At 42.2% G+C, this 22,393-nt stretch overlaps 1 protein-coding gene across 9 annotated transcripts in view; it reads left to right on the top strand.

Moving 5' to 3' along the window:
• The window catches only part of bmpr1ba (bone morphogenetic protein receptor, type IBa), a 504,601-nt gene that overhangs the window by 419,648 nt on the left and 62,560 nt on the right, over window positions 1-22,393 (top strand). The window lies entirely within an intron of this gene.

Here is a 22,393-nt window from a genome sequence, read left to right as displayed (position 1 = left end):
TTCTTAATGCGAATTCGCTATAATACATTTGATGAATTGGGGACACTGTTTCTAACTTTTAAGGTATGTATTAGTTATAATGTGATTCCAGCCCCATTATTTCAAATCATGCTGCTATTATGCAATTTTCTTATAACACAGGATTTGGTGAGAACGGAACTGACCGTGTTATAGCAGAACTGACTGTACCATAATACAGATAATTACAAAAGCACTGAAAAGAAGTTAGCACTTGGAAATAAGCCATCTCAGCTGGTCTTTGCCAATGTTACTGCTCCATATGAATTCCCTTTTATCCCTTTCCATCTCACTCTATCAGGATATTTTCCAGTTCCCATTCTCCCATACGTACTTATGGAGCTCCCCCTCAAATCCCTCTTCTTTTCATCTCAGTTACTCTTTGTGATAGTGATACTGAGCTCTGTGTGGTTCGGCGATAGTGTGATCAGCAACCCTTGCTTCAGTGCAGAGTTAAAGGGGCCTTAGGAATTGAATGATCAGTAGCAGAGGATTGACCACTGGTAAGCTTTCACATGAAGGAGCACTTCTCTAGGTATCTAAAGAAACAGTTTGCTATATGATACTGAATCATATAAGTTAGATGAACTAGTTAGACGTGACAGTTTTTCAGAATTGGTACAGTGCAGAATGAGGCCATTTGGTCCATTGTGTCTGCACTGGCTCCCTGAATGAGCATTGTGATTTGGTGCAATTCTCCCAAAATCTGAATAAGGGTTTTATTCAAATAATCATCCAATGTTGTCTTACATGTCTTGATTGAATCTGCCTGCATTGCACTTTCAGCTACATATTCCAGACCCTAACCACTGGCCTGATGAATATTTTCTTTCTTAGGTCGCATTTGCTTCATTTGCAAACCACTTCAAATCTGTGCCCTTAGGTTCTTGATAATTTTATGAGTGGGAGCAGTTTGTCCCTGTCTACTCATGATTTTGAAAACTTCTATAACATCTCCTCTTAGTTTTCTCTTCTCCATGGAAACTGATCTGAACCTCTCCAACTTAGCTTTGTAATTGAAGTTTCTTAGTCCTTGAACCTTTCTTACAAACCTTTTCAGTGCTGCCTGTAAGGTGTTCACATCCTTCCCAAAGTGTGGTACTCAGAACTGTGCTCTGTACCCCACGGGTCCAACAAGTCTCTTATGTAAGCAAAACCAGAAAACCTTAAGACACTCTGGCAGCATCTGTTAGCGTTTTGGGGTCCAGTGACCCTTCTTCAGAATCATCTAATAAGTGACTTTTGTAAGTTCTGTGTTAACTCTTTGCTCTTATGCTCTATCCTTGCGTTAATAAAGTCGAGAACACAGTCAGTTTTACTGACTACTCTGTCCATCTCCAGTATCCACCCCTCTCCGTCTGACCTCTAACTTTACTGATTTATGTCCATGTACACATAAGGACTTAAGACTATTGGGAGTAGATCATTTCTGTCCACATAGCAATTTTGTGCTATACTACCTGAATCTCCACCTGAAGGCTGTCTGATATCATCAGGTTGCTCAGAGCTGAATGAACCTTCACCATTACCACTTTTAGAACCATTACCTTTGCCACACGTTCCCCATTCTCACCACTTGCTGAGCAAATACAGTTCTTGTGAATTCCCTATTGAATTTGGTACGAAATACCTCCTATTTATCGTCCCAAATTTCGGAAAATCCCACAACAGGAAGCAACCTCTCTATGTCAATCTGATTGAACCACTTAACAATTTTAAAGCCATCTATAATATTAGTGACCAGTCTTCTCTTTTCTAAAGAAAAGGGTCCAGAACTGTACTGTTGTTTTAGATAACTACAGAGCTGTTATCCTGTGAATCTTCAATGTTATCTTCCATAGAAATATAGAAAATAGGATCACTTGAGCCTGCTCTGCCATTCAATATGATCATTGCTGACCATTCAACTCAGTCTCCTGTTCTTGCTTTCTCTGCTTTTGTTGTAAGAATTATATCTAATTACTCCTTGAAAGCATCCAATATTAGACTTCAACTGGTTTCTGTAGCAGAGAATTGCAAAGATTCATTCCCCACATTTCTCCTCTTCTCATTCCTGAATGGCCTATCCCGTATCCTTAGACTGCGATCCCTGGTTCAGGACTCAGCGGTCATCACAGAATCCCTACAGTATGGAAACAGGCCATTTGGCCCAACAAGTCCACACTGACCCGCTGAAGCATAACCCGCCCAGACCCATTCCCCTACCCTATTACTCTACATTTACCCCTTACTAATGCACCCAACCTACACATCCCTGAACGCTGTGGGCAATTTAACGTAACCCATTCACCTGACCTGCACATCTTTGGACATCAGAAAAATCCTTCCAGCATTTACTCTGCCTCACCCTCAATCCGATATAACTGCATGTTATGTCTGTCAAAATTGGTATGGATTGGTAACAGGATTTACAGAAATATTCAGGCATAGATGTCCGTGCGCAAACTCTAAGCAATAATCTTCCCAAATTCAACAGCACTGACGGCAATGCAGTGTAAAGAAGATAGTTTCTCGACTGGATGGGCAAACTACTTTACAGGTTACCACCTTCAAAGTGATGTCAAAAAATGTTAACCCTCTCCTCTTCAGCCCGTACTCTTATTCCATGTCTTGCTGATAGTGCAGAATTTTGTCATGATTTGAAAGTATTGAATAGATGCATCATAGACATCATTACTAGAGATCAGGAATTCCTGATGATGGGCTTTTGCTTGAAACGTTGATTTTCCTGCTCCACGGATGCTGTCTGACCTGCTGTGCTTTCCTAGCACCACTCTAATCTAGACTCTGATTTCCAGCATCGGCAGTCCTCACTTTCACCTATGATTACTGGACAGCAGAATTACACCAGTGACCATACATTAGAGCATAGAACTTTACAGCGCAATACAGCCCTTTGGCCTTCAATGTAACACTGACCAGTGGAACCAACCTGAAGCCCATCTAAACTACACTATTCCATTCTCGTCCAAATGCCTATTCAATGACCATTTAAATGCCCTTAAAGTTGGTGAGTCTAGTCCTGTTACATTCAGTACGTTCCACGTCCCTGACTACTCTTAGTAAAGAAACTACCTCTGCCATCTGTCCTATACCTGTCACCCTTCAATTTAAAGCTATGTCCCTTCATGCTAGCCATCGCCATCTGAGGAAAAAGGCTCTCACTGTCCACCCTATCTAACCCACTGATTATCTTATTTTATAAGTCACCTTCTTCTCTCTAATGAAAACAGCCTCAAATCCAATTGCATTTGGATTCAGTTATTGAATCCAAATTCCACCCTCTTCCTTAGTGGGATTTGAACCAGGGTCCTGGGAATATGACCTGGGTATCTGGATTACATCACAAAGCCATTGCCAAATTTAGGGTTATGCATCCATTCAGTAGAACTCAAAAGGGGAGTGATTAGAGTTCAAGTCCACAACTCTTCCCTTTGACTTCATAGAGTTACAACCAGGCAAGTGTGATACAGTCTACACCCACCCATTTCCACCCAGTGGGTTCTACCGGAATGTTCCTGGATTGTGAAAGGGTCCTGTTCTGGAGTCTGTTCACCAGTCTGACAATGCAGGACAATGTAAAGCAGCCATGAGTAAGTACAGAACATGTTTATACGTTGGGTCTTTAAAATTGAAACTGTGTATGGGATTGCATTCGTTAAGTACAAGTGAACATTCACGAAACTGGGGCCTCATGACCTAAACCACCCCCACTCTCTAGATCATCAAAACCTCCACTGTCTAAATGGAGTTAAAGGATCAATCAGTGTGGATGCGTGACTGATGAAAGTATCACTGATTAAAGGCACAGGTGGAAAAATATACTCTGTATGGAAAACAGGTTTTACTCCTGACACTAATTTAACGCATTCTAAATACCACCCTCAAATTAAATGTTCATGTTCAATTATTTGCTAATTTAAAACTGTGACATTATTGTTTGATAGTGTTATCTGGATCTATTGCATGCAGTTCTGGACAGATTTTCCATGTCTATCTGGGGTCGGGCCTTGTATTTAATGCTGACAGATTTCTTCCTCATGATCTAACTTACTAATTGAAAAACCTAACAGTTTATCATTTTTTTTAAAAAAGAAAACTCCAGATAAAGGGCTTCTAAGTGCCATGTTTATCGTTGAATGTTTCCTGGAATTCGAGTCAATGTTATCTTGTAGACATTACTTGCTGTAGTTAATGGCCTTGATGCTTACATTGCAAGACTTGCGATGGGAGGTTGAACTTTTAAAATGGGGACAGGGCTTCTCTTTGGGGCTGGTTGTGTCTGGTGAAGCCAAGATTTCACTGAGTTCCAGCGTTAATGTAAAGTGAATTCCGACACAGCACCACTCCAGAGCCTTTGATGCATGTGACTTCTGCAAAATTCCACCAGTGTTTCATCAAATTTACAAAAATATAAGTTCTGTCAGCTCTGTGCTGATGCTACAATGACCAGGCACTAAATCTCTCCATTTGGCAAGAGGAACAAACTCAGTACTTTGTCTTGCTTATGCTGTGTATAAATATCTAAAAGTGCGGTTTTGCTTTGCGAACACAATGATTCTAGGAAAGGTTAGTTCAAGAAGTAGGTGTAATGAAAGCATTGTGCTTTTCCTGTTCAATTGCCATTTATGGTAACTTGGACAGGAACCAATTTTTGTAACAGATCATAAATTAAGCTGAAATAAAACATACCTTGTACCGTCTTTCATGTATGCCATATGTTCACTGTATTTCTTAGTGCTTTGGCCTCACACAGTATTTGTAAGCTTTTCTTTGTTTAAAATGTACAGTGATTGAAATATCCTCCCTCCTCACGGTCACACACTGTGCTCTACATAGTTTATGGTTCTGTTGCTGACACAGAAATTGTTACCAGCCTCTGTTTGTGGAGGTGGCAATGTTTGCTTGCTTTTGTATCTTTATTATTTATCGGTGAATATAAGTGCCCCAAAATGAAACAATCACCTCTTCATTCACTGAGTTTAGGGTGATGAGTTCACAACTGAGTCTGAAGAGGGGATACTCCTCAGTAATGTGTAGCGTTGTCTCTTTTTAAAAAATTCATTCAAGAGATAGGGGCCAGCAAGATTTTGTCTTGAGGGCAGTTAAGAGTAGACTCTGCTGTGGACATAGACTTACATGCAGGCCAGATGAGGTAAGGACAACAGTTTCCATCCCTAGAGGATATTAGTGAACTAATAGCATTAGTTTTTATAATGGTGGTCATCATTAGACTTTTAATTTCAGATTTATTTTATTGAATCTAAATCCCCATCTACCACGGCAGGATTTAAACTCAAGTCCCCAGTCCAGTACCTGAGTCTCTGAATTAATAGTCTAGTGATAAAACCAGGAGGCCCTCATCTCCCCACCCTGTACCTTGTCGTGCTGGATGTTCACCATGTAGAGGTCTAAATCTGTTGAGCAAGGACCGTTCACACCTCGGTGTTCCAAAGGCTGCCATTCAACACAATAGAGTTTGTCACAGGAACTAGTTATTGACTCCCAGTTCCTTATTGCAAAGGGTATCTGCTGGTTAAAGCTGGGCAGTAATTCAGTTATTTCAGATCCAATATATTCATTCATCAGGGATGTGGCCAGCATTTATTACTGAGCATTAGTTGCCCTGGAGAATGTGACAGTGAGCTACCGGTACACTTCATTTGGTGTAGGTGGTATACACAGAAGGTGATGGGGATGATCATTTTTACGTCAGTAAGCCCATGGACGTTGGGTTTGTTCAGTTTCATGATCTCATCTGTTTGCATCATCTGGATCAATTGTAGCAAAGTTAGCAACAGTCCAGTCCTGAAGCTAGAAAATAGTGGATTCCAACTCCATTGCTGAGATTTGAGCAGAAGATTCTCAGCTGACATACCGAGTGATGCACTTTGAGGGTGCTGCCTTCTTGATGAGATGTTAAACAATAGTCCTGTCTCCTCTTGTGACTGGATGTGAAAGATCTCTATTTGGACAAGTAGAAGAGTTCTATCCAGTCCCCCAATATTTGTCCTTCAATCAACATCGCCAAACACAAGAGGTTATCTGGTAGTTAGCATATTGCTGCTTGTGGGGTCTCCAAGTGCATTACAACACCAACTAGTCATAAAAACAATTTCATTGATTTAAAGCAATTTGAAACACTCTGAAATCATGAAAGGTGCTATACGAATGCAGGTATTTCCTTTTTCTTTATTGTTGCTGAAAAGAGACACATGTTAGTGAAGCTTTTTCTCCTGCCCACATCAGGGAAAACTCAAGAATGCTAAATTTCAAGAGATGACAATAATTTACATCACAGGAGAAAAGGGATGCTGATTGGTTGGCAAGGCAACTTTGATTGGCCAAGATTCTCCAAGCTCCTCAAAGATTCACAAGATTAGAGTATTTGTTTACAGAGAATTGGTCCCTCTGTATGAAAACACTTGCTTTAGCAAGTGCAAATGAGCCAGATTGTGATTTTGACCAGTCATCTTCAGCTGCTTGTCAGTGTCGGCATTAGCACACTTAGGTCCAGTTACTGAATTACATACAGAAGGAGATGTTTTGTTCTGGGTTTTATAAGTGCAGGCTGGTTGGATGTGGTGCGTACTCTACAGTGGAAGAACACATTGTTTGATTTGATCAGCCAATCTTTGTTTCCTTTTTAAAACGAACATTGTCTAATTATTTTCCATATATAACTTGAAAGGATTTTCACACTCCATTCTCTGTGCTCCTCTTTACTTGATTTGTGTGAGCTTTTTCCTTTTGTGACAATTAACAGTGTTGTACTGTGAATGTCAGCTTTGCCTGATAGCTTCCTGTTTATTGATAAAGTCTGCACAGTAATGTAGAAAAACGTTACAACTCGGCATCACAGAAAGTCAGCATTAGGACAGTAGTTATGCATTGCAAGAGGACAATGAAATAATTCATTTTTATTTGGAGGTGATGGGGCCATGGGGGAAGATTTCAAAAGTAAACTTGTTGACAATTAATCAACAACGTTTTTAGCACTTTCAATTAGGACTTAAGACTGTTGTTGTGCTGGCTATTGGTTTGTAATAGACTGCATTGTTGCAAGGTCATAATTTCTTTGCTGTTAAATGTCTTGGGGGTCAAGTTTCTATGGGATCATCCCAATTTCCTGCCATCACATCAGCAGAAAGCCCAGTGAAACAATTGATTCTTTCTCCCCTACTGCATAATAGCTCCTCTGTGTTATACTATGCAATGAACAGTGTGCTTAAGGTCTGTTTATTATAAAGCAGTGTACTCACTGATTTACACTCCTCATTAATAAGCTGGGGGCGTGTATTTTAATGTGGGTGTATGTGTATTTTTGTAGGTGTCTATGGGTGTGGATGTGTGTGTCTTTGGGCGTTTGTATCTGTGGGGGTGTGCGTGGGGGTGTCTGTGGGTGTGTGTACGTTTGTGGGCGTCTATGTGGCAGGTGTATGTATGTCTGTGGGTACGTGGGGGTGTGTATGTGTATGCGTCTGTGGATGTGTATCTGTGGGTGTGTAGGTGCGCGTTTGCTTCTGGGTGGGTGTGTCTGTGGTGTGTATATGTGTGTGTACGTGGGTGAGTGTGTATGTATGTGGGCGGGTGTGTATGTAGTAGGGTGTGTGTGTCATGGGTGTGCGTATTAGATGTGTGTGTGTGGGTGAGTGTGTATGGGTGGATGTGCATGTTTACTTCATAGTGTGTGTTTCTGTGAGTGGGTGTGTATGTATGTGGTGGGTATGTGTGTCTGTGGGTATGGGGATGTGGGGGTGTGTGTATGTCGATGTGCGTGTCTGTGGGTATGTATGTGGAGGGGTATGTGTATCTGTGGGTGTGGATATGGGGTGTGGGTGTGTGTGTGTATGTGGGTATGTGGGTATGTATGTGGAGGGGTATGTGTATCTGTGGGTGTGGATATGGGGTGTGGGTGTGTGTGTGTATGTGGGTATGTGGGTGTGTATGTGGAGCGGTATGCATGTCTGTGGGTATGAATGTGCGTGGTTATGGCTGGGTGGGTCTGTATGTGAGTGCGTGTATGTGGGCAGGTATGTGTCTGTGGGTTTGGGGATGTGGGTGTGTGCGTGTGTATATGGATATGTGTGTCTGTGGGTATGGGGTGTGGGTGTGTTTGTGTGTATGTGGGTGTGTGTGTATGTGTAGGGGTATGGGGGTGTGGGTATGGGGGTGTGGGAATGGGAGTGTGGGTATGGGGCGTGGGTATGGGGGTGTGGGAATGGGAGTGTGGGTATGGGGCGTGGGTATGGAAGTGTGGGTATGGGGTGTGGGTATGGGAGTGTGGGTATGGGGTGTGGGTATGGGGGTGTGGGAATGGGGTGTGGGTATGGGGGTGTGGGAATGGGGGTGTGGATATGGGAGCGTGGGAATAGGAATGTGGGTGTGGGAATGTGGGTATGGATGAGCATGGTTATGGCTGGGTGGGTCTGTCTGTGAGTGTGTGTGTATGTGGGCAGGTATGTGTCTGTGGGTATGGGGATGTGGGTGTGTGTGTGTATATGGATGTGTGTGTCTGTGGGTATGGGGGGTGTGTGTGTGTCTGTGGGTGTGTATGTGGAGGGGTATGGGGGTGTGGGTATGGGGGTGTGGGTATGGGGGTGTGGGAATGGGGGTGTGGGTATGGGAGTGTGGGTATGGGGGTGTGGGTATGGGGGTGTGGGTATGGGGGTGTGGGTATGAGGTGTGGGTATGGGGTGTGGGTATGGGGGTGTGGGCGTGTTTGTGTGTGTGGGTGTGTGTGTCTGTGGGTGAGTATGTGGAGTGATATGTGTGTCTCTGGGTATTGGGGTGTGGGTGTGTGTGTGTGTCTGTGAGTGTGTATGTGGGTGTGTGTCTGTGGGTGTGTATGTGGAGTGATATGTGTGTCTCTGGGTATGGGGGTGTGGGGGATTTTGTGTATGTGGGTATGTGTCTGTGGGTGTGTATGTGGGTGTGTGTCTGTGGGTGTGTATGTGGGTGTGTGTGTGTCTGTGTATGTGTGTGTTGGTGTGTGTCTGTGGGTGTGTTTGTGGAGGAGTCAGAATTGCCAGCATTCCATATCTCACCAATGGTTCTCACTTCCCACTTGGCTTGCTATCTCTTGCCACGTGACAGTAACCATACACAACACGAATAATGTAGTGAGGCACTGTAACAATACTGAGTATTGCTCACCCCTGCCCAGCAATCTCTACCTCAGGACTCTGGGTGTGGGATGGAAAGTAATTTGTCCATCCCTGCTGTGTTGACTTAGAGCCAGATCTGTTTGAGTGTAAGTGAAGCAATGTGATAAAATAGCTCTCAGGATACAAATCCACAAACCACATTGTCTGGATTGTTACTGGTGGACCTTTCTTTCTCCAAGTAAAGTATTTATATTTATATTTTACAATGCTTTCTTTACAGAAGCTGCTCTGATCCAGAGGAACGGTTGGTTCTTGTGTCCCTTTTATAGGTCAACTGCCTTTTTATTCCTATTTTCCCTTAATGACCGAGTTATGTTCCAGACCAGACATGGTGAAATAAATTAACCCAGGCATAAACCACGCTAACTTGTATGCTGTTCATGATGTTGTAAAAAAAAACGAGGGACAAATTGCTCAGTTCTTCCCACTCAAAGCACGATAGTAAATTTGCAAAGTTCTTAAATGTGGTCCGAACTGTGGCATCACCGGGGAAATTGAAAAAGGATCCTCAGTCCATCTGATCTCACTTTTAGCTCTGCATTTTGCTTGACCAGCTGGTCTTTTCCTGTCCATTATAACGTGATGGGGAGCTGCAATCCAGAAAGGTTCCTTCTCATGTTTGTGCCTGAATTCAGCTCCTTATATCCCAGAGACTAGTAAACCAGTCGTATCGCATGTTCAGCAAAGCATTTTATTTCATGTTGTGCGTAATGGAAAGATTTTGACCTCACTTTTCCACCTCTGGTTTTGCGATACCATTTAGAATTCCCTGAATCCATCCTGGTAATGTTGGAATTTACTGCCCCCATGAAGCAATAGCCTCACAACCTTTACACTGGCAGGATTTCCAATGGTAGTTCTGCAGAAAGAATCCTTGCCTGACAGCTCAGACCCTGCTGGTTAGGCGTTCACCTCTCAGCTTAGGCCCCCCACTCCAGGCCTGGATAACTCAGACTGACATTTCAGTGTGGTTCCGAGGGAGTGCTACACTGTTGGGGGGTGACATCTTTCAGGTGAGATTCTAAACTTGTCTGCAGCCTACAACCAGGTCATTACTGTCAGTGTTGGAGAGGGGACACACAAGACATAACATCTGGAGGAGCACAGAGATATCAGAGGGTTGTAGGGCCAAGGGAGGTTTGTGAGGGTGAACACAGAGGAATGCAAAGACAAGGAGAAGAATTTTAAAACAAATGCACAGACACTAAAGATCTGAAATGAAAACAAAGAAACACAGCAGGAATGGCATCTGTGGAGAGAGAAAAACTGTTAACATTTCAAGTTCAATATGACGCTTCCACAAGTTAGAGTCTTAAAATCAAGATATTGCTAAGATCAGAAGTCACACGACACCAGGTTATAGTCCAAAAGGTTCATTGGAAATCACAAGCTTCTGTAAGGCTGCCCCTTCATAGGGGCAGTGCTCCTGGTGTCATGTGACTTCTGACCTTGTCCACCCCAGTCCAACACCAGCACCTCCACATCAAGATATTGCTAGATTAGGAGTCAGTGTAAGCCAGTGAGAGTCAATGGGTGAACACAGTGTAGTCTGAGTTGGGCTAAAGACAGCAGAATTCTGAAATAATGTGGTTAAAAGAACGTGATTGAAACTCAGACTCACTAAGAAGTTATTGCTCTCATAGTTGATGTTGTGCTTTGAAACACTGAATGATCGTAGTCCTGTGAGTCAGTATTCACAAGCCCCTATTCTTTATTTAACATTCTCTCCCTTTTTTTATCCTTCTTTTCCATCCTCAGTTCCCCAAATTCTCTCTTTGCACCTAATTTAGCAATTTGTCACAGACATGCCTGAGCGGAATAAATTTCTTGGCTGTCTGAAATCAAAGAGGTTCAGACAAAGAGTACTCAAAAAGCAGCTGAATCTTATTAAACTGGGATGAGGGGGTAGTGTGCAGCAAAGAGCTGTGCTGACGGCATTTTTTTCTCTGCTGAATAACAGCTCACAGGTGCAGGATTAATGCAGCAAGCAGTCCTATGTTTTGTCAACAGTTTGAAGAAACTTTGTGATCGTTCACAGGACTGCCATCTGAGAACAGGATGACAACACAGATGGGGGCTGAACAAATGGCAAATTAGAGTAACACATGTAAGCTTAAGTTGCTAAACAATCCCAAGTGGATGTCTTTTTTTTATTCCAAGGGGCCGCTTTCATGATGCTATCGAGATGGTAAATGTAGTGATGGGATTCATAATCTTCACCTTGACCAGATTTAAGAAGTCAGTATTGTTGACTTCTTTTCAGATGAACTCAGATCTGTTTAACAAATGAGAACAAATTGTTTCGTGTCTGATGGCTGCTTCCTTTGGTAACATTGAGATTTTCTCCTTATCAAGAAGTGCAAGTGACAACAAAATAATTCTGGTCTTCCCTTCCAGCTGACTTGGCCATTAGAGAGAGATGGCTGGTGGTGGTTTCATCTGATGGTCAGCAAAGCTCAGGAGAGGAGAAAGGTTGTAAAGGAGAGTCTGTCATGGTAACCTCAACCCATGCAGGAATTGAACCCACGCTATTGGCATCACTCTGCATTGTGCAGTAGCCATCAAGATTCAAGAGTCATCAGGTTTAAAACATTAGTCCAGACCTGTTGAGTTTCTCCAGCAGTTTCTGTTTTTACTTCAGATTTCCAGCATCCACAGTTCTGAGGGAGGGTCACTCAATCTGAAATGTTAATTCTGATTTCTCTCCATAAATGCTGCCAGATCTGCTGAGCTTTTCTAACAATTTCGTTTTTTGGTTTCTGCAGTTCTTTATGTTATATATTATTAAACTGGTATCATCACCTTGACAAGACTGTTGGACACTTCCACCCCTCTGCCTGATTGCAGGCATTACAGCAAGTGTATTGGATTATTTTCCTCTCTTAATCTGCCACCAGACTTCAAAAGCATCTCAAACAAATATCCATCAGATATATCTGCCTGAATCTCTCCACTATTTCTTGCTCCTTTTTACCAGAACATAACATGCTCATTTGTCTTAACATCTTGGGTTTTGGTGGAGGTTTCTGTGGCATTTCACACACCGAAGGAAAGTACACACTGATCAGCTGAGATCATTTATACTCTATTCATCGTGACTCTGAAAATTCTTGTAACTGCATGAGGGGATAAAGATACAAGATGATTCATTGTGATGAAGAGAAAGGAAGGTCAAATAAACCATTTATATGAAAAACACAAAAGTATGAGAACGGACTAACTAAAATGAAAGAAGTTTTTTCTTTCATTTAAAAGAAATAGTGAAACTGAGCAAAAAAAAGTTCATTGCGATTCAGTTAGGAACTTATCATGTTAGCATAACCACGGTGATCATATGTGGGCAGTTTCCGAAACTTGATCAAACTTTGATTGAATTGTAATGTGATGTACTGTCCAGGCTGTCAGTTCTAGTTTATTGTGTAACTTTCTGTTTTTTTAAAAGAAAATGTCATTATATAAGAAATAACTATGATTTGTTTCATTAAAAATAATGAGGTCAATCATTACCAAAGTGATATGTTGTTATACACACAAAAACCCTTTATCATAGCGTGAAGTAAATGATATTTGTATTAATGTGCTATGATTGAGGAGGTGTGCAACGATGAACTGGTTCGGTTCCAACCAAGATGACCATCTCTGTAGCCCTCTCTTTTGTATGTATCAATGTCACAATCCTGAAGGCTGTAGATAGGTTTACTGATCTCAGAACCACTATTACCAGAAAGGACAACAAGGTGGCCTATAGAATTGTGAGTGTAAGTTCAGCATCTGCCCATTTATTCAAGACATTGTGGAGGAAACAAGGTATCCGTCTTATAAGAAAACTTGCTGTGTGTAAAATACTTGCTCTTCTATATGCCTGTGAGGTATGGATTACCTAGTCCAAACATATTAAGCTGATGGACAGGTCCCACATGAGATGCATTCAGAATCATAGGTATCAAATGGGATTAGAGAGCCCAGCACTCAGGTGCTCCCAACAGCAGAAATGTATGGAATTGAAGATCCCAGCTGAGACAGAGTGAAACAGACAGAGAATGCTGGCAGAACACTGCAGTATTGGCAGCATCTGTGGAGAGAGAAACAGAGTTAACGTTTCAAATCTGGTGTAACTCATCTTCAGAGCTAAGGTTTCAAACTCTATTTCTGAAGAAGCCACACTGGGGCAATTTTGAATATTGCTGACGTTATTTCCTTCAAGCAAGCACACAGTACAGGGATGCAAGGCCACAATGCCAAGCTGGAAAGACTGAGCAGTTTGTACCGAATCTCTCAATTCATCCTGGCTGCTGCTGGGCAAAGCTTGGTCTTCAGGCTCCATGACATCATTGGAATGAAAACAGATGGCAATACACATGCAAATGCCTTCACCCAGAGAGTGGGGAGCCTGTGAAATTCACTACCACAGAAAGGCCAACGCATTGTGTTCTCGAGTAGAGGTAGATCTAGCTTGCGTGGCTAAAGGAATATGAGGGGAAGGCAGGATTAGGGTATTGAGTTCGTTGATCGATCATGATCACATTGAATGGCAGAGCAGGAGGAAGGGGTCCAGCCCTGTTGCTACCTTCTACATTCTCGTGTTTCAGTGCAAGGAGCAGCCATCTTCCATAAAAAAGGGGAAGCAGCAGTAATTGCAGTGAGACCACTTCCAGTTTATACCTTCATGAAACAATCTCACTAGATTGCAAAGATTAAAGGACAAAGAAGGTGGATGAGTTTCAAAATGGAGAGGTTTCCAGTGGTTGAAGCATCCAGAATGAGGGTGGGCCTGGTGGAATATGTGCAAATGGTCTAGAGCTGAAAGCAGAACTGGTGTCTTATGAGGATATGTCATTCGTTTTGGACTAATGGTTGAGGCAGTAACTATGTCGGCATTCCTGATTAGATGGTTAGACAGATGGCTAAGGAGTTGTAAGGCCTACAGGAACTGAGGTGACTAGACATGGTTAGAACTATGAGCATTCATCAAGTGAGAGGTCCAAATGGCCCAATTCTGTGTTGGACCTTGATACTTCCACATATCAACTGCTTGTCCAAAGATGCATGTTCAATGTATCAAATAGTTCTTTTCCCATTTCTGATCTCCATGTGGGCTTGTATCCTCCACAATTTAGAAGCTTGAGGCATGATCTGATCAAAATTTTCAAGGTATGAAGGAAATCTTTACAGTGTAGATGGACGGAAGCTATTTCTACTGGTTGGGGAGTCTGGGGTTCGGGGAGGGGACATGGTCTTAGAATTAGTGCCAGAACGTTTACAAATGAAGTTAATAAAAACTTAAACACGCAAAGTGTGGTACTGGTTTGAAACTCACTTTTACAGCACAAGTTGATGCTAGAATGTTACTTTTAATTCTAAGATTGATAGTTTTTTTTAAAACCACAGCTATTAAATGCTTTTGGACAAAGGCAAGTATATGGAGCTCAGTCACAGACAGCCACGGAGTTTGTACATTCTCCCCATGTTTGCGTTGATTTCTTCCGGGTTCTCCAATTTCCTCCCACAATCCAAAGGTGTGTAGATTAGGGTGAATTGGCCATGTTAAATTACCCATAGTGTTCAGGGATATGTAGGCTGGGTGCCTTAACCAGGGGTAAATGTGGAACGATAGGGTTAAGGGAATGGGTCTGGGTGGGTTACTCTTTGGAGGGTTGATGTAGACCTGTTGGGTCAAAGGGCCTGTTTGCACACTGTAGGGATTCTAAGATTCTCAAATTGACCATAGTGCCCAGGGATGTGCAGACTAGGTGGATTAGCCATAAGATAATGTGGGGATAGGGTAGGTGGATGGGGGGGGGGGGGGGGAGTTCTTTGGAGGATCAGTGTGGGCCTCTTGGGCCAAATGGCCTGCTTCCATACTGTCCAATGATGATTCGCTGATTCTATACGGATTAATGAATGGTGAAAGAGGCTAATCCACCTCCTCCTATATCTGTATCTTCCTCCTCTGATTCACCACTTTCTCCAACAACATCAAGTTGGAATTAACTTGTTCAGAGTTAGCAATAAATTGAGTCGTCGTCTTCACTTCAGTAAAGGATGTTTTTACAGCCCAGGAATTCAGTTGAGGATTAATGTATTGTTTTTCAAACCTGGTCCATGTAATGGATAACAAAACTGCACACACCGGAACGCATAATCTTTCTTGCCTCAGAACAACAGGCACCTTCAAAAGATTTCCTATTCTTGCAAAGACCTGAGGGAATTCCCAAAGGAACTAAAGGAATGTTCTGCTCCTCTCCACACATTGCCAGCAGATGGAATTCATATCCAGTAATGTCTGCCCACGGTCTACAATAATATTGGAACTAATTTAAAATGCTGAGCTCTTTTTAAGTTTTAGGTGAGCACTTCCTCTGGGTTTACCCAACCATTTGCATATATTTCGCAATAGCTTTTGGCTCACTCATATCAGTTGATTGTTCTTTTGTTGCCATGACTTCAGAAAGGGAATTGGTTTCTGATCACCTCACAAGTTCCTTCCTTTATGTGTGAGACCTTCCATAGAAATTGTGCCTCATGTAAGTTTCTGGAATAAATTTCTCAATGACGTGGGCACCTGGGAATGACAACTTTGGAGTGACCACTTATCTGATTCTGTTCACGATTAGATGGATCGATTGAGTGGCTGTGCCTGTCAGTCTAGGTTGAGGCAGACTTTCAGAAAGAGGATCAACTCGACTCACCTCATAATCACAGTGATTACAAGAGCAGGTCAGAGGCTAGGAAGGCTACGGCGACTAACTCACTTCCTGACTCCGAAAGCATGTCCACCATCTACAAGGCACGAAGTCAGAAGTGTGATGGAATATTCCTCACTTGCCTGGATGAGTGCAGCTCTAACAACACTCAAGAAGCTTGACAACATCCAGGACAAAGCAGCCCCCACTCGATTGGCACCACATCCGCCAACATCCACACCTTCCAATACCAATGCTCAGTAACAGCAATGTGTACTATCTACAAGATGCACTGCAGAAATTCACCAAAGATCCTCAGACATCACCTTCCAAATGAAAGACCACTTCCATCTAGAAGGACAAGGGTAGTAGATACATGAGAAGACCACCATCTTCAAGTTCCTCTCCAAACCACTCACTATGCTGATTTGGAAATATAGTACTGCTCCTCCAGTGTTGCTGGGTCCAAATCCCGAAACTCCCTCCATAATTACATTCTGAGTCAACCCACAGCAGGTGGACTACAGTGGTTCAAGAAGACAGCTCACCGCCACCTTCTCAAGGGCAACTAGGGACGGGCAATAAATGCAGGCCCAGCCAGCGACACCCACATCCCACAAAATGAATAATAAAGAGGAAAGGATCAGTGGACTGAAAACGAGAAGTATGCCAGGCTCTGGGGAGAAAGCAGGAGAGGGGGGACAAACTGTTTAGCTCTTTCAAAGAGTGAACACCACTGCAATGGGCCTAAATGGCTGCCTTCTATGCTGTCATTCTATGAATCATAGCAAAAGGACAGCAGTGGGAACTTACCATTTTTGTAACTGAGAACCATCTTTTTTGCCTTTCCTATCCCTACAGAAATGTAGCCTTTGGCAAAAAGCTGATTAAATATGGTCCTTTTAAATCTTAGCAGGAAGCAAGAGCAGATATTAATATTTGATATGAGAGCATTACGTTGTGCTTCATATACAATGGATGCTGATGGCAGGTGGAGAACTGGTTAAGAAAATTGGCAAAGGACATACAACAATGAATGAATAAACTTTATTCTTAGCAATTCATAATACGTGGAGGATTTCCCATTAAGCCAGCATGGGCACAATATCTGGGAATATTGGCTCAGGTTTTGCTGTAAAAGTCTGGCAAATGGCACTTGCCATTAACTGGGTGCAAATGGTCTGGCAAATTCTGGCTTTGCAATATCAACATCTTTCCCTCCTCCTCCTGATTTGAAATGTAGTGAGTGAGTGGTCGAAAGTGAGGACTGCAGTTGCTGGAGATCAGAGTCTAGATTAGAGTGGTGCTGGAAAGGCACAGCAGGTCAGGGAGCATCCGAGGAGCAAAACAATCGATGTTTTGGGCAAAAGCCCTTCATCAGGAATGAGACTCAGAACTTTTGCCTGAAACCCCCATCGATTTTCTTGCTCCTCGGATGCTGCCTGACCTGCTGTCCATTTCCAGCACCACACTAATCTTGACTTTGCAGTGAGTGGTGTCAAGTCAGCAGATGAGCATTGTAAATGTTAACTAAATGCACCACAAAATGTAAAACAAATAATTTCAGTCTAAGTGTCCTATTAACAGTGTGGTTATAATTACGTATGGTCAACTTCTCTGGCAATGAAAGCTAATTTAAAATATAGGGTTTCATTGCTGTTTCATTTCAGGTTTAATTGTTGTTGGAGATTTTAAAATGGATGATTTAAAACCTTTCAGTTCTGTCACTGCTCCCTTTTTTTCTTTATCCATCTTCCTTACCCTCTTCATTTCTCTTTACTTCCACCCAGTCTAGTTTATACTGCCTTCTCAATCTTTGCACTGATAACTCCACATCACTTGAACAGAGAATGCTGGAGAAACTCAGCATTTGTGGTGATAGAAACAGACTTGAAGTTTTGTAGTTTGCACAATGTCTGGTCCTGTTTTAGCCTTTTAGTTTTTTTCTCCCGAGCTGTGCAGTGGTTGGCTCATACTCTCTGCATAAACTTTAAAACTTTAAAGGTTCAGGGGACAACTTCACACAATGAAACGTGTTCTTCAATGCCCTGCTACAGGAAAAATATCGATGTCCTGATAAAATAATCCACCTTGCACTCCTGCACTACTATTTCTCATTCTGATGTTGTTAAACAAAACAGCATATTTCTTCCGTATAATTCTCTTTAAAAAGAAGTCAGTGATAACCTGTACCTTGTTGTTTCTTCACAATGAGCATGAGGGAATGGCTACTTTTAATAATTTTGTGCCTCCTGAGTCCAGATTTGAGTTAAAGCTATATTGAAGAAATTTAAACCTGACCAATAGGGTTCTTGGTGAAGTGAGTTCAAACCTAGTCTATGAGAGATCTGATCAGAATTCATTTCAATAATTTCCAATTGGCCTGCTGAGAAAAATAGCAAATAGAACTTTAAATGCCAAATTTGCACTTTTAAAAAATACAGTAAGGCCTTGCTTGTCGCTTTTGTTTTAATTAAAGCAAACTTGAACAGTTCCTCGAAGGTGTTCCTGTTTCAAAGGAACTGATGTGTGTGCTCAAAAGAAATTTGCAATCATAAAAACGGACAAGTACTCCCCAAGACCGGTGAGGTTCCACAGGACTCCTCAGATTGCTTGCTGCTTTGCCTACCTTAGCATCAGCGGCTTAATCAGTATAAGGAAATTTAAAAAGCTTGTACTATTTCAGCACGTCTTGCAACGTCAGACCATTGCAAAGCATTTTAGCCATATTTAAGGTTGGAGCAAATTACTGCAGCTGCTGGAATCTGGAGTGGAAAGAACAAATGCGGAGATCACAGCGTGTCAGGTAGAGAGAGCTCTGCTGTGATGAAGAGTCATCTGGACTCAAAACGTTAGCTGACTATCTCCACGGATGCTGCCTGATCTGCTGTGATCTCCAGCATTTGTTGTTTTCTTCACAATATTTCACCAGTGTGCGGATATGCTGATCTGGGTAGAACACGAGTAGAAGGGAGGACTGTGGGAGATGTTTATGCATTAAACCGATAGGCTGGGAAGACTTCAGTGAGTGAAATTAAACAGAGGCGGCTGCTCCCAAACAACATCTTCTGAGGAATTTAGAGTAAAGTACTGCAGATCCCAGAAACTTAAAATAAAAAGAAGACAAAGTGCTAGGACTACTCAGGGTGTCTGGCAACACCACTGTCACTGTGTCACATTTCTGGAATTCCCTCCCTAAGGACATTTTGTATCTACCTACAGCAGATGAACGGCACCAGTTCAAGAAGTCAGCTCACTATATCTTTTCAAGGGCAACTAGAGACCAGGCAATAAATGCTGGGCCCAGCCAATGGCGCCCATGTCCCACTAGTGAATGAAGGTATAAAGCAAAGAACTACTGGTGGTCAAAATCTGAAGCCAACAAAAACAGAAAGTGCTGGAGAAACCTGGCACATCTGGCAGCATCTGTGGAAAGAGAGAGAGAGACAAAGTTAATATTTCAAGTCCAAGGGTCATGGGATCACAAACACGCAATCACTTGCATCTCCAAGGACAAGGGCAGCAGATACATGGGAACACCACCCGTTGCAAGTTCCCCCTCCCAGCCATTTCACCATCCTGACTTGGAAATATATCGCCATTCCTTCACTGGGTCAAAATCCCGGAACTCTCTCCTTAATAACATTGTGTAGTTTAAAAGGAAGTGAAATAATGAAGTGTAGTCACCGATCGAAGTGGCAGCAGCCTGGTTTCTGAAAGCAACTCAAAAGGTATCTGAATGGGTCTATGAATAGGAAGGGCTTAGAGGGGTATGGGCCAAGTGTTGGCAAATGGGACTAGATTCATTTTGGATAGCTGGCTGGCATGGACACGTTGGACTGAAGGGTCTGTTTGCATGCTGTACATCTCTATGACTCCCTTTAAAAAGCAGCAAAGCAAGTGGCCAGTTTTCTTCTGTCATTTTATGATTTGAAGCATAAATATCAGTCTGAAGATTTTTTTTTTGGTTTAAAAACAGTGCCATCGTATCTGTTGAATTAACTTGAAAAGGCAGACAGGTGCATAATGTCACCTCCAGGAAACAACAACCCTGCCAAAGGTGCATTACTCTGGTAACTCTGCATTGATGAGGTCAGAAATTCCCAGAACGGGGATTGGAAATTTACGACAAATTGGGAAAATTAAAGGCAATTGCGTTGTAGCTTAAGAAATCCTTAAAGGGGTGGAGTAGACACAGAAAGGTTTCCCTGGCTGAGAATGTGTACAGTCAATAGACATGGTCTCAGAATAAGAGACATATCCTTCAGGAATGAGATGTGGAGGGATTTCTTTGTCCAGAGGGTGGTGAGTCTTTGGAATTTTGTACTCTAAACCACTATTCAAGCTCAGTCATTAGCTTCAAGACAATAATTTTGGTGTCAATAACGTCAAGGAATATGAGGATGGCGCAGGAAAATGGGGCTGAGGCAGAGAGTCACCAGGATCTAGAATTGCACAGCAGGCAGAAGGCGCTGAATGGCCTCCTCCGATGTTTCTATGGACCTATTTTACTGAGCTACAATTGACACTGAATCTTCATTTTCAATCTTTCGTGAAGCAAAAAAAGTGTTCTAGCAGGAGTTTACTCAGATACAAAAAAATTAAGCAAATTTTCCTCCGGGTTGGGAATTCTATCAGTGAAGACCTTCTGTTTAGGGAGGCCATGATTTGCAAATACTCTGAAAGTTTTAACTTTAAGAAAGTTTCAGTATCGAGTATGTGGGAAGGGGCTAGGAAATGGTGCTGTCATACTTTCATAGCTCAGGACCATTTAAGGAAAGCTAAAACAGTGCAGATCCTATACCTAATTTAGAAGTGCCAAGTACTTTATTGTCATTTGGGAAGTGTTTCATCTCCAGAACCACTCTTGTTCACACTTAAGAACTTATCACAGTATAAATGGCTAAACCTTTCGCAGTCCTTCAATTTAACTGTATTTCTGCAGATGACTTTTTTTAACACTGTGTGATTGAGCTTTTCAAAATTATGCCATTTTCACTTACCACCCTCCCCTACCTTTAGTTCAAAGATTCTGGAATCAACCTTTCCTTTATTACCACTGTTCAGTCTGCAGACAATGTCAAGGAGAGAATGTTCTTTTGTTAATAGTATTTTTAAAAATTATTCAGGGGATGTAGATATCACTGGATGGGCCCAGAATTTATTGCCCATCCCTAATTACCATGGAGAGGCTGCTTTCTTGAATTGCTGCAGTCTTTGGAGTTTAGAGATAACTGGGTGCTGATAGGAAGGGAATCTCACGATTTTGACCCAGCAATATGTAGGAACAGCGATGTACTTCCAAGGCAGGATTGTGTGTGACACAAAGATGCATTTGCAGGTGATGGTGCTGCCACATATCTGCTCCCCTATGTTCTTTCAGATGGCAGAGGTTATGGGCTTCAAAGGTGTTTTTGGAAGAGCCTTCATGAGTCACAGCAGCGTATCTTGTAGAGAATGCACACTGCTACTGCTGTGTGTCAATGGTGAAGGGAATGAGTAGTGAAGGTGATGATTAAAATGCTAATCATGCAGGATGGTTTGTCTTGGATGGTGTCAAGCTTCTTGAGTTTTGTTGGAGATGTACTCATCCTGGCAAGTGGGGAGCATTCCATCACACAACTGGTTTGCTACAGATGGTGGACATGCTTTGGAGATACAGGAGATGAGTTACATTTCACAGAACTTCAAACTCTTCTGGCCACAGTATTTATATGGTTGGCCCAATTGAGGTTTTGATTGATGCTAGCCACCAGGACATTCATAGTTGGGCATTGAGTGATGGTAATGCCGTTGAATGACAAGGGCGAAGGTTAGGTTCTCTTTTGTGTGAGATGGTCATGGTCTGGCACTTGTGCGGCACAAATGTTACTTGCCATTTATCAGTCATAGTGTGTTGGGGAAGAAGTGGTGGAGTGATCATTGGAATAGTAATCTAGAAGTTGGACATGTAGAAGTTCAATAAATACTTACATAATGTGACTATCAGGTATACTGGTGATTGCTATTTGTAGCAAGATTTAGTATTAACGTACAACAAGAAAGGTTACTTTAGAAGTTTAAGTCTGAACACAGTTTTAACTCTTTCTTCTCCTCAACCCGTTTATCTTGAGCCCGAGCACAGCATGGCATCAAACCAAAGTAATAAAAGAGAACTCACCACAGATAAAATAATTCTTGTTTGCTTCATGGCCTTTCTATTGCTACTTTATTGCTGTCATTACTAGGAATGACCAGTTCATTCTAGAGCTGCAATCCTGACAGACTGGTGTGCTAAATGTAACAACTGAAAACTAGATGGGAGCTGAGGACCCAGTCTGTCTCTGACAGCTCCTCAGTTTTTTTCAGGAAGCAATATGTTCCTCTCACTTAGGCTTGAAGAAATGTAAATGTTTATGGAATTTACACGTTGCATCTTTAAACAATCACAAAACGTAAGGGGTTCCTTAGCCTGACAACCAGCCAGGGAACTCTAAGGTCAGTTTAAGTTGTTGTATAGGCAAGTGTGGCAAAAGCAATGCTGCC

This window comes from Chiloscyllium punctatum, chromosome 14 (genome assembly GCF_047496795.1).
Source record: "Chiloscyllium punctatum isolate Juve2018m chromosome 14, sChiPun1.3, whole genome shotgun sequence".
NCBI classification, from domain to species: domain Eukaryota; kingdom Metazoa; phylum Chordata; class Chondrichthyes; order Orectolobiformes; family Hemiscylliidae; genus Chiloscyllium; species Chiloscyllium punctatum.
This window is presented reverse-complemented; position numbering and strand designations above follow the sequence as displayed.